Below are 12,133 nucleotides of genomic sequence, written 5' to 3'. Positions count from 1 at the left end.
GGCTTAACCCCCGAGAGAGAGCAAAGCCCCAAGAAGGGCTGTCGCACTGAAGGGGGTTCCCCCCAGGGACTGTACGGGGCCAAGAGTGGGCATGACCTGTGAGTTCGTAACAGGCCCATTGACCCCAGCTGGGGGTCTGGCCCTCAAGCTATAGCATCTTTCTGCCTCAAGGAGTCGAGTCCATTTTACAGATTGTAGTGCATGGAAATGGTGTGTTCTAGTGATTAGTGGAGAGGGGAATGGGAGCCAGGACTCCTGGGTTCTATTCCTGTGTCAATGTGGGCAAGTCCTGTTCATGCTCTGTGCCTCAGTTTCCCCTCTGTATACTAACAAGACTTCCCATATATTGCAGAGCTGCCAATCGGCGCTTGTTTCAAAGCCCTTTCGCACTCAGGGTGGAGGGTTTATTCCCGTCTCCCAGCCAGGTACATAGAGTGCTTTGCAAACATTAGCTAATTAAATGTTGTTATTGTTCAGGGGCTGGATAAATATAATTCTATAAGTTGTACAAGCGGCAGACAAATGAGGCAAAGATACGGGCTAAGATACAGGCGACCTGAGGGAGGGCTAGGAAGAGACTTCCAGCCCCCTTCTAACCACTAGACTCTGCACCCGTCCCAGAGCTGGGATAGAACCCAGGAGTCCTGATTCCCAGGCCCTCCTCATGCTAACCAGTCCCATTTGTAGGTTACATTCACACACTCCATTATCTCCTTGATAACCAGACCATGTCACATTCTCCGGGATAGAAACCAGTGGCCCGATTGATTCCAAACCTCTTGCTTCAATGCCCTGCGTCGGCTGCTTTAATTAGCTTCTCCTTGCCATGATTACAGAGCCTAATGAGGTGGCTTTGGCTGAACACCCACCTACAGGCACAGATGGGGACAAATCCGGGGGGTAGCAGCAGAATGGATGATCAAAGTTTGAGATGAGGCCACCAGCGGGATGCATTTCCATGAGAGTCCACCGGGGGGTGGGGGGGGGTCGAGGTGCCTGAGGTGTTGCAGTACCCAGCGACTCCACCAGAGGGAGGTGTTGCAGTCTCACGCTGCACAAACCCATGCCACGCACTGCCAGCAGGATGCCTCCCACCATTGCGATCCGTGAGAGCTAGTGCTCTCTGTCGCCCCCTCTTGCTGTGGAGGTGCACTGCGAGTGGGCCCCATCTCGCCGGCCCAGAAAACAGCCTACAACTGCCGCCCGCCCACCGCAGCGCTGCTTTGTGGCAGGAGGCAAAGGTGTGTGTTTTGGTACCAAGGTGGAGGGTTTGAGTCCCAGCCGAGGATCTGTGAGAGGAGGGCCGTGTTGCTAATAATTGCAACAGGAAGGCACCTGGTTTGTCCCAGGATGATGATGTCCCAGTAGCCGGCTCTTCGTCCCTAAATCCCACAGCGCTTTACAGGTCAGCGTCATTATCCCCACTGTACAGCGAGGGAAACTGAGGCACGGAGTGGGGAAGTCACGCAGCAGGCCAACAGACCAGGGCTCTGTCTGCTCGGCCTCGCAGGGCAGGGATTCCTTCTACACAGTGAACGGCAGAGGCCTTTGATGCAGAAGGGAAGGGGGTATGGGGCCTAGACATGCTCAGCGGTGGGTTCCAGTCCTGACCTGATCATGTCATGAGGTTGGTGCTTTCCAGCTTGGTCCTGGCCCCAGAGAGAGGATCCCGGGCAGCGGGGGGTGGGGAGGGCAGCTCTGGGAAGATGTGGATCTGGGAAGAGGACCCAGGAGTCCTGACTCCCAGCCCCATGCTCCAACCCACTGGACCGCAGCACCAGGGATAGAACCCAGGAGTCCTGCCTTCCTAACCCACTGGACTGCCCCACAGTCAAGTCAGTCTGTGCGTGCTGGGGGTGGGTGACTGCTGGGATCACAGCTTGGAGCAGCAAATCTGGCTGCGCCCAAGGCCTCTGCATTGCTCCTGGGGCTGCCCCGGCGTCAGCTTCTCCGTTCGTCGGTAGAAGACCTTCCTGGCCAAGGGGGGCAGGGAGCAGACGCCCCAGAGCCGGGCCAGGAACCTGCGGCAGGAGTGCTGGACAGCGGAGGAGGAGAAGTAGAAGATGACGGGATCCAGGCTGGCGTTGAAGGTGCTCAGGAGCAGGGCCTTGTCCCTCCAGGCTGGGCTGGCCCGCTGGACGAAGCCCACCACGTGGGAGACGTTGTAGGGTGTGAAGCAGACGATGAAGACAGCGAGGGTGGCGGCCACCAAGCCCACGGCCCGCTGCTTCTTCCCCCGGCGGATGTGGGGCGAGGAGACCACCACCCACATGAAGCCGCAGTAGCAGAAGGAGGTGAGCAAGGAGGGCACCAGGAAGAGGACGATGCCCAGCTCCAGGCGCATGGGGAGCAGCACCCGCAGCTGGCTGGGGGTGAAGTCATCGTAGCAGAGGTCCCTGGAGGAGGCGAAGGCGCTGGTGCCGTTGGCCGGCCCGCTGCCTGGCTGCAGCTCGGTCACGTAGACGATGCTGCAGTGGGCCAAGGAACACATCCACAGGCCCAGGCTGGCCAGGATGGCATAGGCGGGTCGGCGCCGCAGCTTGTAGCGGATGGGGTAGGCCGCGGCCAGGTAGCGCTCCACGCTGACGGCCGTCAGGAAGAGGGTGCTGGAGTAGATGGTGCTGAAGTAGAAGAGGCCGCTGAGGGGGCAGAGGAAGGCGGGCAGCGGCCAGCGCCCGGCCCCGGCCTCGGCCACCTTGAAGGGCAGGAAGGCCAGGAAGCAGAGGTCGGAGAGGGTGAGGTTGAGCAGGAGGATGCAGTTGGGGGTGGCCTTGCGCCGCAGCTTGCGGATGAGGGCGTGCAGGGCCAGCAGGTTGGTGGGGAAGCCGGTCAGGATGGTCAGCAGGTAGATGGAGAGGTACAGGGCGCGCTCCTCGGGCTGCGGGGCCATGCTGGGGGCATCGCACCTGGGGAGAGACGGGGGGGCAGGGTCAGCGTGGGACGTGGGGCCTTTCCCCTCTCGGGGGCGCCGGCTCAATGGGGGCAGGGAACGGGACATGGGGCCTTTTCCAACTAGGGGGCGCCGGCTCCCATCTAGCCTGTGGGAGACGGGCTGGCTCGGGGGCGGGAGAGGCAGGGAATGGGACATGGGGCCTATCCCCTCCAGGAGGCACTGGCTCCTATCCAGCCCCAGGACGGGGACTGGCTGGCTCAGGGGCTGAGATCTGAGTAGCCAGCGGAGTATTTTGCTTGGCTACCAAACCTGCTTTAATTCAGGCCTTAGTGGCCCAGGCTTGGCAGTCACTCGCACCCCTCGCTCCTTCCCTCCCCACCCCACCGGAGCACAGCTGGGGCATGACAACCTGCAGGAGCGGGGGCCACGCCAAGATCCCGAACACCCTGGGGGACCCCAACCACCCTAGCCAAGATGTGTCTACCCCTGCTCTGCCCAGCCCCATCGCTCTCTCTTGGCCATGGGGGGGAGCTCATTCCCCCTCCCCCCCCGTCGGCATGCACCCCCCCACGCACTTCCATGGCCTCCGCTCCAGACAGGCGGCGTCACCCAGGCAGCCCCTCCTCACCGGGAACGCACAGAAAGGGCCGTGCATTGCCAGGGATGCATATGTGTGTGGACACACAAGCAGCGTATCCAGCAGGTGGCAGGGCTAATACACAGAGCAGGACTCATCCCCTCCAGCAGGGGGCAGCAGGGGGACGGACACACACACACACACACACAGCAGGGCCCAGCCCCTCCAGCAGGGGGCAGCAGGGGGACGGACACACACACACACACACACACACAGAGCAGGGCCCAGCCCCTCCAGCAGGGGGCAGCAGGGGGACGGACACACACACACACACACACACAGAGCAGTGCCCAGCCCCTCCAGCAGGGGGCAGCAGGGGGACGGACACACACACACACACACAGAGCAGGGCCCAGCCCCTCCAGCAGGGGGCAGCAGGGGGACGGACACACACACACACACACACACACAGAGCAGGGCCCAGCCCCTCCAGCAGGGGGCAGCAGGGGGACGGACACACACACACACACACAGAGCAGGGCCCAGCCCCTCCAGCAGGGGGCAGCAGGGGGACGGACACACACACACACACACAGAGCAGGGCCCAGCCCCTCCAGCAGGGGGCAGCAGGGGGACGGACACACACACACACACACAGAGCAGGGCCCAGCCCCTCCAGCAGGGGGCAGCAGGGGGACACACACACACACACACACACACACAGAGCAGGGCCCAGCCCCTCCAGCAGGGGGCAGCAGGGGGACGGACACACACACACACAGAGCAGGGCCCAGCCCCTCCAGCAGGGGGCAGCAGGGACACACACACACACACACACACACACAGAGCAGGGCCCAGCCCCTCCAGCAGGGGGCAGCAGGGGGACGGACACACACACACAGAGCAGGGCCCAGCCCCTCCAGCAGGGGGCAGCACACAACACACACCCCCCCAGAGAGCAGGGACCGGTAGACACACACAACCAGGACACCCCAAGTAGCTCCCCTGACCCCCTGCCAATGTAGCCCCAAGGAGGGAGTGGGGGGGCGGAGACTGTACCCAGTGCCCCAGGATGTGAAGCGTCACTAGGTCAGCTGCAAGGAGCCCGGCGTTTATCAGCACCCCAGATCTCGATGATGACATGGCTCTGCCGTTCAACCGCACACATCCGCCCCACGCTGCCCTAGATACTGTTTAGTGTCCACAGCCGCTGAGCGAATCCTCCGTCACTGTCTAAGCAACACCCAGACTTAGGACAACAACCGGACCAGGGCACGTCTCACCCGGCCCTGAGACACGGCCACATGTGGTGCGGGGGGCAAGCTGGGGAACAGCCACCTGGCAACGCCGCACAGGGACGGCTCGCCTGGTGCTGGGGAACTGGATCAGTGCTAATTCCTGGGTTCTGTCTCCGGGAGCAGGGTCTGGTACGTTAGAGCAGGGGGAGGGGGCTGGGAGCCAGGACTCCTGGGTTCTATTCCCAGCTCTGGGAGGGGAGGGGGGTCTAGTGGTTAGAGCAGGGGAGGCTGGAAGCCAGGACTCCTGGGTTCTATTCCCAGCTCTGGGAGGGGAGGGGGGTCTAGTGGTTAGAGCAGGGGAGGCTGGAAGCCAGGACTCCTGGGTTCTATTCCCAGCTCTGGAAGGGGAGGGGGGTCTAGTGGTTAGAGCAGGGGAGGCTGGGAGCCAGGACTCCTGGGTTCTATTCCCAGCTCTGGGAGGGGAGGGGGGTCTAGTGGTTAGAGCAGGGGAGGCTGGGAGCCAGGACTCCTGGGTTCTATTCCCAGCTCTGGGAGGGGAGGGGGGTCTAGTGGTTAGAGCAGGGGAGGCTGGGAGCCAGGACTCCTGGGTTCTATTCCCAGCTCTGGGAGGGGAGGGGGGTCTAGTGGTTAGAGCAGGGAAGGGGCTGGGAGCCAGGACTCCTGGGTTCTATTCCCAGCTCTGGGAGGGGAGGGGGGTCTAGTGGTTAGAGCAGGGAAGGGGCTGGGAGCCAGGACTCCTGGGTTCTGTCCCTCATGGTGAGAGAATACAGATTAGAGTTGGGGACAGCCCCTGCAGGCTGCTGCCCGCATTGATACATCATGAGCTCTTGAGTGTCTCATTGCAGGTTAAGGGAACAAATTATCTCCCAAGAGACGGACAGTGGGCCAGTTACAAGGTGTCTCTTCCCCCGCATAGTCACGGCCTAACTCAATTCAGGGGCTTGGCACATCTTCCTGGGAGAGGGCCTGAGTCTCTCCCACAGCTGCAGTTCCCGTGGCTGGCCTGGAGGCTCAATTCCCATCCCACGGTCGCTCTCCCGCTAGATTAGAATCATAGAATCATAGAATAGCAGGGTTGGAAGGGACCCCAGAAGGTCATCTAGTCCAACCCCCTGCTTGAAGCAGGACCAATTCCCAGTTAAATCATCCTAGCCAGGGCTTTGTCAAGCCTGACCTTAAAAACCTCGAAGGAAGGAGATTCTACCACCTCCCTAGGTAACGCATTCCAGTGTTTCACCACCCTCCTAGTGAAAAAGTTTTTCCTAATATCCAACCTAAACCTCCCCCACTGCAACTTGATTACCTACACTAGCTCTCCCCACGCAGTCAGGGCTGGCCCCAACGTGGGGCAAGGGGGCGCTATGCTGCAGGGTGGGGTGGGGGCTCCCTGGGGAGCAGGGCCAGGCACTCTCCTCTGGCAGTCCGGGCTGGCCCCGGTCCCCCAGAGTGGTGCTAGGGGGCACTGTGAGGCAGGGCAGCCCAGGTAATGTGTGTACATTGCTTATCTGTGTTCTCTGAAGCCAGCGCCTTGGCCATCTCTCCTCTCCCTTATCTGTCAGACAGTCGGGGTGAGAACGTGGGAACCACCGCAGTGCAAGATCCCCCCCCAACCCTGCCTGCAAACCGTGGGCCGACAACCCCACACTTTCCCACGGCCCTTCCTCCGCTAGGAGACCACGCGACAGCTGAACAGAGCGCTGCCCAATGGAAAGCCCCCCGACTCCCTTCCGAAGGGCTGGGAGAGAGGACACGGGCCCCTGCAGGCACCTCTCTAGCTAGGAGAATAAATAGGCTAACCTGGCCCTTGGGAGCCAGGACTCCTGGGTTCTATCCCGGTTCTGGAAGGGGAGTAAGGTCTAGTGGTTGCTTAAAGTGTTGGGGGGTGGGCAGGTGGACTCAGGACTCCTGGGTTCTGTTCCCAGCTCTGCCCTATACGCCCTGTGTAACCTTGAGCAAGTCACTTTGTGCCTCAGTTTCCCCCAGTCTATAAAAGGGGGGCAGGCCAAGTACCAAGATCAGCTCGTAACTGCACCATTAAGGTTGAACAAAGCTCCTGTTTTAGCAACTGGGCCTCTAGATCAACAGCACAGCCCATGTGAGCTAAGAGAGTCACTCCGTTACCTGGCAGATATAGTAGGCTAGTATCCCCTTACATCTTCCAGCCCTAGAGGAGGTTGCACTGTAGATCCAGGAACTGGCGGCCCCAGCCCAGCTGCTAATGGCTGGCGCCTGCTTAGAGGATGACTTAGGGCATGTCTACACCCAGTGTGCAATCTCTGAGTCGTAGGGCCTTGTCTAGCCATTAGGAAGGTGACAAGATGCTCGGCTCAGGATGGGAGGTACACGCCCAGTCCCGGCAGGCCAGTGAGTGGCAGCGTGCCAGGGGATCTGGGCACGGCCACGGGTATGTGGGGAGCCCAGGGCTAGGTTGCCAGGGGGCTGTGGGTTGGGATTGAGGGACACCGGCAGAGCTGGGGTGCATGCAGAGCTGGCTGGATCTAATGAAGGGAGATGAGCTGCCAGCGTGGGAGGGCTTTTCTCATCATGCTGATCAGGGGAATCTAAGTAGGAAACCGAATTTCCCTTCCCTCGAGTGGGTGAGGGATGAAGCACCAGGGGCTCTGACAGCCTGGGGGAGCTGCTGGTCAGTGGGGCAGGGCTTCCCAGCCGCTGGCATCTGGTATACACCATGCAGGGTAACTTCACTCCCCACCTTCCTGAAGCAGAGCTCCCAGCCCCCCTTCCTGAAGCAGAGCTCCCCTAGACCCCCCACTCCGCTCCCAGAGCCAGGGAGAGAAGCCAGGAGTCCTGGCTCCCAGCCCCCAGCCCTGCTCTAACCACTAGGCCTCACTGGCTCTAATCTACCAGGAAGAAATGCCAGCTCGTGCCTGGGCTCTGGGCTGCAGTCACACCAGCCAGACCCTCTGCTCAGCTCAGTACCTCAGAGCCTAAATGTACCCGCCCTGCCCTTCCCTCCCCACATCCGGGCCTGGTCCAATGCCCCCTACCTGCTGAGGGGACCCTGGAAAATGGGGGTTACAGCCCCCCACAAACCACCAAGCCCAGATCTGTTCTGCCCCAGCCTGCCCTGCGGTGATGGGGGAAAGCTTTCGGGTACTAATGAGGCAGCAGCTGATCAGATTTGGTGACAAGGCACTGAGATGCGCCCGCCTCTGGGGTGTTGCAGCCAGGGAACAGTCACACAGCAACGCCACACGGGTACTGCTCAATTGGATCAACATTGATACCTAGGTTCTGTGCCCAGCTCTGGGAGGGGAGTGGGGTCTAGTGGTTAGAACAGGGGGTACTGGGAGCCAGGACTCCTGGGTTCTATCCCCAGGTGTGGGGTCTAGTGGTTAGAACAGGGGGTACTGGGAGCCAGGACTCCTGGGTTCTATCCCCAGGTGTGGGGTCTAGTGGTTAGAACAGGGGGTACTGGGAGTCAGGACTCCTGGGTTCTATCCCCAGGTGTGGGGTCTAGTGGTTAGAACAGGGGGTACTGGGAGCCAGGACTCCTGGGTTCTATCCCCAGGTGTGGGGTCTAGTGGTTAGAACAGGGGGTACTGGGAGCCAGGACTCCTGGGTTCTATCCCCAGGTGTGGGGTCTAGTGGTTAGAACAGGGGGTACTGGGAGTCAGGACTCCTGGGTTCCATTCCCAGCTCTTTTGTTGTATTGGACACAGCAGTAGTTGCCCAATGTTCAAATAAAGCCACCAGTACAACTGGGAGCCGGAGTTCTCTCTGCCAGTCCCAACCTTTAGACTCCCCTGCACTCCCAGAGCTGGGGACAGAACCCTGGTGTCCTGGCTCCGCATTTCTCTCTGTGGGTTTGTGCTGGATCTTCATTGTATTCAGGCATCTCTAACATCCAGGGGTGTTTGATCTCTCAGCCCTTTGTCCCTCCCCAGTCACCCAGTGACTCTGCCCGGCGTCAGGGCTAATGGTGCAGGGGCAGCCAGTCTGCTGGTTGTGTGACGCGAAAGCCAAACAGCACTTTCCAATTTCCAGGAATGGATCTGAAGGCTGCTAGGGGCCAACGTGCAGAAAAATAAGAAAATTACAATAAACATCCTTCCCGAAGAGCTTTGGAGAGCTGGAGTCTGCAGCAGAAAAGCAGCCGGTGTTTACACAACATGCTAAAGGCTGAATGAAAGAAACAGATTTGCCACACAGCACATCATTAACCCATGGAACTCCCCACCACTGGGTGCTAGCAGGGTTAAGGATCCAGGCCCTGCTATGAGAGACAGTCCCTGGCCCCGGGGGGAGATCAGGGCCCCGCTATGCCAGGCACTGCCCAGACACGCAGCCAGAGTCAGTCCTTAGTGAAGCAAACTCCTGGCAGGGGTGTGAAGTTGGGTGTGTTGGCTTCTCTGAAAGGCAGGCATGGACACACGTATCATGGTCACACCAAAGGATCGGTGCATGCACACAAAGACCCAGAGCGGGGCTCAACTCCTCCAGCAGGGGGCAGCAGGGATCCCCCCCAGCAGCAATCTCAGGGGTCCCACGATCACAAACATGAGAGCACAGCATGCCCTGATCTGTTTCAGGGTCGTTCTCCAGGAGGGCGGCCGACAGGTCCTTTGGCATCTGGAGCCCTCGGCCATGAGGGATGCTTGTCCCGGGGCCGGGAGCGCAGCCAGCTCATCACTAGAGCAAACCTGTCTCCCCAGTGGAGCCAGGTCCCCATGGGACGCCAGGAGATGGGGTCGCAGGCAGGCTCATTGGCACGCACCGGAGCAGGACTCGTGACTTCGTCCACTCTTGCTTCCGGCTTCTGTCATCCCGGCTCACGGGGGCGGGGGGGAATCTCAAATCCCCCAGAGCTATAAGGATTGCCTGAAACCCCCTGCTCTAATCACTAGACCCCGCTCCCCTCCCAGACCCAGGGTTAGAACCCAGGAGTCCTGGCTCCCAGGCCCCTGCTCTAACCATTGGACCCCGCTGCACTCCCCAGTCCAGGGCCATACTGACATGCATCTCTTGCCTACAGGGAGGTGTTTGTGTGACACAGAGGGAAAAAATCGATCCCATTAACGGTTCCTCAGCACGGGGCCCCGGGGTCGCTGGCATGGACAGCAGCAAACAGGTGCAGCCCAGCGTTGCTGGGAAGCCAGAAAGTTTTCTGCGGTAGGTAAACAGAGACTGTTCCAGCCCTGGCGAGCTGGGGCAGGGGACAGGCCACCTTCCACCTCTAGGGGGCATCGGATCCCATCTGGCCCCAGAGTGGGGCACCGGCTGGCTCTGGGGACAGGGCATGGGATATGGGGCCTTTCCCCTCGAGACCACACTCCCAATACACAGCTGGGAATGGAAACCAGGAGACCTAAAGAAAGATTGATTCAAAACATCCACCTTCCTGGGTTGGATCCCCAGTTCTGGGAGGAGAGTGGGGTCTAGTGGGTTAGAGCCAGGGGGGAGCGGAGGGGGGCTGGGAGCCAGGACTCCTGGGTTCTTTTCTGGGAACCGCCATCTGCACAATGAGTTGCTTTACACAGAGAACCATGGAGCTGGTATAAGACTGGAACATCTGCCTGTCTATCCATCCATGGACACCTATCTGTCCATCTTTCGTTGTGTTCCTCTATCCTTTTCTATACACCGCCTTTCCTCTCTCTGCCCTGTGCTGTTTGCTCACAGGCCCCAGGCTGGGACAGAGTACCAACTGAACTCACCGGGGTGCTGGGTCAAGTCAGATCTCAGCCGTTGCGTAGATAGAGGGGGTGTCCGGGGATGGATGGATAGACAGAGAGGGTCTATGGAGATAGATGCAGTGTATGGGGATGGATAGATAGATAGAGGGGGTGGATGGGGATAGACAGATAGATTATAGGGAGGGAGGGATAGAGAGGTGGGGAGGATGAAGGGATGGGGAGATGGAGGGGTGTAGAGGGCTGGATGGATAGGGAGACAGAGGGGGATGGAGGCGTGGGGGGGATGAAGGGATGGAGAGATGGAGGGGTGTGGAGGGACGGTGGGATGGGGGATAGAGACTTAGCCGAGTGCAGGGGAGGGGGATGGAGGTGGAGGGTTGCATGGGGACCGAGGGCAGTGCAAGGCTGGATGGGGCTCGGGGGGGGGGGGGGAGGATGGAGGGTGTAAGAGGAAGCAGAGAGGTAGACGGGGGTACCAGGGGGGAATAGATGAAGCGGTTGGTTAGGGGGGGATAGGGGGACTATAGGGGATGAATGGATATGGGGGGGATGGACAGAGGAGTGGCTAGGGGAATAGACCAAGGGAGGGATGGGAGCTATGGACAATGGGGGAGGGTGGGATGGATAGAGGAAGGGTTGGGGCTATGGGGGTACATGGGGGCTGGTTGGGGGACTGTGGGGCTATGGGAGGCGGGATGGAGGGGGATTGGGGGGATCTCACACACACACACACATTCTACAAAGGACAGATTAATTGGGGGGTGGGGCCAGGGAGCTGGATGGATGGGGGTGCATTGCGGGCCTTGGGGGGGCATATGGGAGGATGGATAAAGGGAGAAGGGGTTGAGGTACGTGGGGGAGGATTTGAGGGATCGATGGATGGGGTGCACAAAAGGATGGAGAGACGGTGGGATGGGGGATCCGTGGGGGATGGATGGATCTGGGGTGCATGGGGGGAGGGACAGATGAAGGGAAGAGCGTATGGGGGGATGGGGGCTATGGGGATGGAGGGGGAGGGGATATATGGGGGCTGGGGCCATGGGAGTGGGGAATATGGAGTGGATGGGAGGCCAGGGGGGCTATGCGGGTGCAGGGGGTGGGGGCCATGGGGAATGGCTCTCAGAGGCACGCAGAGATTTAAGGCCAGGGGGACACGCCCCCCCCTTCCCAATCCCCAGCCCCAGCCAGGCACCTACCACGCTGGAAGGTGGCCGGACTCCTGGGTCCCTCGGCTGGATCGCTGCCTCCTGAATCCCGTCCCGTCTGCTCCGCTCCAGCGGCTGCAGCCCCCGCACCCCTCCCGCACCAGCTGGCACCGCCCGAGGGCGGGGCCGGGAGCTGCGGGGCGGGGCGGGGTGGGGCGGGGCTAAAGTGGGCACGAACTGGGGGGGACTGGACGGGGGCGGGGGAGATGCACCGGGATTTGGGGGGGGGTGGATTGGGAGCTCGCCCTGGGGGGCTGAACCCTCTTGCAGGACAGCTGGGGGACACAGAGGTGGCTGGATCCCGGCCGCCCTCTAGCTCCCGGGGGGCTGGGAAAGGAGGGATCGTTCCCCCCAGGGAGGGGGCAGGAGCCACAGCGCTCAGGCTGCTGAAGGCTAAAACTGGACAAAGACCTGGCAGTGGGGAGCCGCTGAGAGCAGAACCCAGGAGTCCTGGCTCCCAGCCCACTGCTTTAACCACTAGCCCCCCCTCCCAGAGCTGGGGATAGAACCCAGGAGTCCTGGCTCTTCCCTCCCAACCACTA

The 12,133-nt window shown here is 60.8% G+C and overlaps 1 pseudogene across 1 annotated transcript; it reads right to left on the bottom strand.

Moving 5' to 3' along the window:
• Positions 1-473: 473 nt before the first annotated feature.
• On the bottom strand, positions 474-11,716 carry LOC311512285 (free fatty acid receptor 3 pseudogene; annotated as a pseudogene). The gene is made up of 2 exons (XR_014714637.1): positions 11,583-11,716; positions 474-2,906 (listed from the first exon to the last, which is right to left on the bottom strand). The product of XR_014714637.1 is annotated as a free fatty acid receptor 3 pseudogene (transcript).
• Between the last annotated feature and the right edge of the window lie 417 nt (positions 11,717-12,133).

This window comes from Lepidochelys olivacea (genome assembly GCF_965140295.1).
Source record: "Lepidochelys olivacea isolate rLepOli2 genome assembly, chromosome: 24".
NCBI lineage: Eukaryota > Metazoa > Chordata > Testudines > Cheloniidae > Lepidochelys > Lepidochelys olivacea.
This window is presented reverse-complemented; position numbering and strand designations above follow the sequence as displayed.